Source organism: Micrasema longulum, unplaced genomic scaffold (genome assembly GCF_059751315.1).
Source record: "Micrasema longulum isolate JH-2025_06_02 unplaced genomic scaffold, ASM5975131v1 h1tg001710l, whole genome shotgun sequence".
NCBI lineage: Eukaryota > Metazoa > Arthropoda > Insecta > Trichoptera > Brachycentridae > Micrasema > Micrasema longulum.
In genome coordinates this window covers 68,115-73,123 of record NW_028278888.1, presented here as the reverse complement: position 1 = coordinate 73,123, position 5,009 = coordinate 68,115, and positions in this window count along the sequence as shown.

Below are 5,009 nucleotides of genomic sequence, written 5' to 3'. Positions count from 1 at the left end.
TGCAGTACTTGTTGTTTGAATGAATAGGACTAAATGAATATACTAAGATGTCGTTTGCATTGTCCATGCTTTGCAAAAACCTGTCCAAAAGTAGAGGAGAATAGGGTTGTTTTCACGTTGATATATTTTTATATTAAAGGTTTTATTCAACGCCCCATATTGTAAACGTGTAGAGTGTGGACTATGACTTTTTAGTGAGATAGAGCCTCACTTGCCTCACCTGCGAAATCGCCACTGGTATGCGGCCTTTTGTCTTTTGATAGTGGTTAACAGTTATCGTTCTTTTTCCATTACATGTTATACCCCTTCGTTGGACACTCGATCAGCTTTTGCGGTACGCAGCATGCAAAAAAAGACTTTAAAAAGTTTCGTGTCCGGGTGGATGAAGAATACAGTTCTGCGTATGAAAAAGAACCAGATTCTTGAATGAGTGTTTTTAAATTAATAGTTGCTTTCGTGAAAATTCATAAAAAGGAAATCGAGTGGAGATAAGAGCCGCCTCGCACTGTTGTGGCTAGCACTTTCGACAACCATGCTTGAGGTTCCCTGTTAGATTCCTGCCAAGGTCGATGTGAAATAATTCTATAATTAATAACAAAATAATACATTTTGAAGGTAAATACACTAAATTTAAAAAAAAAACTAATTGTGTTCTAGATTTCGAACCTAGCTGCGCTCTGGAGCTGCAAGACGTGTTGAGTTATTTCTTGTACAGAGTTCTTGAAGTGATTTTCACAAGCTAATAAAATTCGCATGCTAACACGAAATTTAAAAAAAAAACAATATTTGGCATCACTAGTATCTACAGCTAAAGGCGACCAACACAATAAGAGTAGGTACTGCAGACCGGGAAATCTCTTCAGACAGAGAAGAAGAATTAATGGAGGAGTTCCGAGGCGAATAACAAGGTAATAATCGTTGGGGACGATTGGAAAACAAAAGTGTGATTAGCCGCTGGAGGGGAGATAAACAAGAGAAAGAGAAAAGGAGAGCAAAAGAAACGAGTCAGTAGTTTTATCAATGCGCGGGAGGTCATTAATTAGGAATACACGTCAGTAAAAGCATTTCCACTGGGTTCAGTAAAAAAAGAGGCAAGTCTACCAAAGACAAAACGAATAACGGACATAGACACTAAAATTTTCTAGGCCCCAATTATAATAAGAATGTTCAGTGGTTTATTATATTTTTAATTTGTTAACAGACTAACCCATTTTTTTTCCGTTATTTTTACGAATCGTTTAAAAAACTTCATAATTTTGAAATCACTTTCTTCTGCTGATAGGTGAGTTGGCTTCCCGGAAACCAAAAATCTATCACAACAGATTATTGGTTAATTCTTAAAATATTATGACGTAGTTCATTTTTTACAATTTTTTTCACGAGTTTTCGAGAAACTTTGCCTTACAAATAAATGCCGTAATATTTTAGCACGTAAAAAATATTTTTTATATCCAATTTCCAGTAGCACTGGACTTCTTCATTGAAAATTAACGATTATCAATAAAGATAATTCGAATTTTATTAAAATTACATTATATTTTTACAAAGATTTGAAGCATTTAACCACGTAACCTAAAATTTAAAAAAAATGTAGGTACACAAATTTAATTTTTCGTTTTATTTATTTTACTTTAAAGACAATTGAAAATACATCTGTTAACGTCCAATTTTAAAACAAGCCGCTAAACATTAAAATCGATAAAGTATGTAGACATCGGTAAGTAAAATCAAAATGTTAGTTAAAACAATGAATATTAGTTAAAATATATCCATAACCACTGACCGACTTTTCTATGTCTACCCGTTTCCAGAGGTACCCGTCTCTTTGTCTGGACGCTAATAACACAAAAATTAAAATTCCAATGTATACCTTTACTATAGTAATAACAATAATAATTATATTTGGCTGATTTATATAGCGCCATTTTTGTGAAAAATCAGCTCAAGGGCGCTTTACAATTGTATACTTAAACTTATATTCTAACTAAGCTAAAAAGACATTATATTTTCTGATTTGGGTACGATAACCTAAAGAAATTAGATTTTAGTTAGGATCTGAACTGACTAGGACTGTTGATGATTCGTGAGTTTTAAGGCAATTGGTTCCAGGCAGAGGGGCCGGCAACGGCAAAAGCACGATCTCCAAATCTAGTGTTTGGGGAGCGCCGGATTTGGACAAGTTTTCCTCTTCCTGAATCAAATGCTGACTAATTCAGCTTCAGTTGCGTCTCTAGGAATATTTCTCCGCACGGATTTGATTTGTCGGAGATGGAAGAAACCAGCATTTGCCGTTTTATTGACCTGAGAATGAAGAAAAAGATCTGAATCTAAATGAACACCCAGTAGTTTAACATTTATACTAGGGGTAAGATCACAACCTGTGATTGAAATTGGAGATCGGTCTAAAAGGTGTTGTCGCTTTTTTGTCGCTGTCAATAGAAGCTCAGTTTTAGATGGATTGAGTTTGTTTGATGACATCCGAGTTACTGACGGTTTGAATACATTGAGACACGCGTTTATTCAAATTGTTTATATCTTGAGGAGAGCAGTAAAGTAGTTGCATAATAATTTTAAACCAACGAACAATGTAGACACATGATAATATTTGAAGCTAACACCGTAACGAAAAGAAAAATTGGCGAGTGGGTACATAAAAATGAAGGATATAAATGGTAAGTGTTAATTCACATTAAATGATGAACGAGTGCATTAAATTGTTCGGCGAATTTTCATAAAAATGGTTTTAAATAATAAGAAAAATGATTTTAATAAAACCAAACTACTTAACTTGTTTTTTTGAATTAATCGACGATAAGAGTGATGTCATAGATTTCTGATTTACGGAAAGATAATTATTAAATCAGCAGAACTCACCGAACAGAACTTGTGACGTCACACGCGTAGTAATTTTAAAATTACAAAACTTAAAAATCATTGCGCTGATTATTGCGTTGAATCGGGTTGTGGTCCCGTGGCTAGTGTTGCGGACTCACGGGGCAGAGGCCCAAAGTTCAAACCCCACTCTACCCCAACTTGATTTCCATTTTCTATTAGTGAGTTATTTATAACTCGTTGAATACGGCCACCAAAATTAAAATATTTGTGTAAATTAAAAGAACAATAATATTTCTTTAAAAAAAATAATAAAAATGATAATAATACGATACATAAAAACGTAATAAAAAAAATGGTTTTGACAGTCTATTAACAAATAAAAAAAACCACTGAACTTCCTCATTCAAATGTTAAAAATATAAGTACAATAAAATATTACAAAAATATTAATGATGTAATGGTAGATGCATACTCTGTTGTTGATAATATTTTTTACATCTTTTGAAAAGTTTATCCGAGTCTTTTGTTTAGTTTTGTCTGGTAGTTGATTGTATAATTTCAGACCCTGGTTAATTAGTCTCGACTGTCTTTGTCTCGTTTTAGTAAGTTAAATGTGATATTTTTCTGATATTCTCGTATTGTGTCCATGTTTACTAAATTTTTTTCAAATTCGAGTTCTTCGTCTACAATCACATCAGTGGCTAATTTATGGATACATTTTAATGATTCTAGTTTAAAGAGTTCAGTTTTATTTAATTGCTTAGTATGTTTAAAGAGTTCTCTAGTTGCTGTTAAATATGGAAAATCATATACTAACTTCAATATTTTATTTTGCTGTCTTTGTAGACTGTTCATGTCGTTTTGATTTCCTGTTCCCCATAGTAGTTGCATATAGCATTTTTAAGTTTTTACGTAGGCTTCATACATTAGAATTTTTTCCGTTTTTGGAACCAAATTTTTGTTTTTAAAAAAAAGGCTCGATAATGTCGCCACTTTGCTAATTAAATAATGAAATAAGTATGCATCCGGTACCTACATAACATGAACATACATATATTACTCACAATACGAGTAGTTTAATATCTTCATAAAGTTTTAAAACATTTTATCTACTTTCAATATAAAATTATATTATCACTAGATATTAAAAAAAAAAAAAATACAAAAAAGACTCAGATTATGTGCAAAAAATTCTGTCCTGACCGGTCAGGACAGGTTCTGATCAGTCAGCCTCTCTATAATAATGGACAGAGGATTGAGAAAGTTGACAGCTTTAAATACTTGGGAGTACACATAACTGAGGATGGAAGCATGCATAAAGAGCTCGCAACCCGCCTAGGAATTGCTGGAGCAACTTTTAACATAATGCGTGTTGTCTGGAACTCTAGTCTATACTCGGTCAAAACGAAATGCCAATTATTCAACTCTTGTATAATGCCAGTTATCCTATATGAGTGCGAATCTTGGCACCTTACCAAAGCTCAAAACACGTTTTTAGAGTAAGTGCTTGAGAATAATATTAGGTAAAAGGTAGTTCGTTTTATAACTAACATTGAAGTCCGAGAACGGACGCAGCAGCCTCCTATAACGAGCGTCTTGAGGATGCGGCGGTTGTCCTGGCTTGGACACGTGCCATCAATGACGAGCTTTAGACTTTATTCGGCGGAATTAAGGGGCGCTGGATTGACATGGGAAGAAGCGAGAGTGCTGGCTGGTGATAGGGTCTCCTGGAGGCAACTGGTGATGTCCACACGCTCCATGTAGGAGCGGATGTGGAAAAAGAAAGAAGAAAAAGATTTTTTTAATAATAAACAAGTAAATTATATTAAATATCAGTCGATTTATTTTTAAAAAGGGTACAAAAACAAAGTTATTTTTAATTGTAAGAAAAACTTCCAGTTAACCCGTAAAAATGCAACGTAGGTTGTTAGGTCATATTGTTATGTTTATAAAAAAAACTGAATTTAAAAAAATAAACTTGAATTCCCGAAAAACACTCATTTTCGGGGTTTGGTTTCTGTTTATCACCCCCTGGTGGTAGAACGCAGGACTAACAGGCTAATAAAGTTATTTCAGACTCCCACCCCATCTACATACTAAAATCTACGTTCCTCTACAACCCCCACAGACTCTCAGGCACTTATCTGTTCCTAATGTTTATGATATGTGCAGAC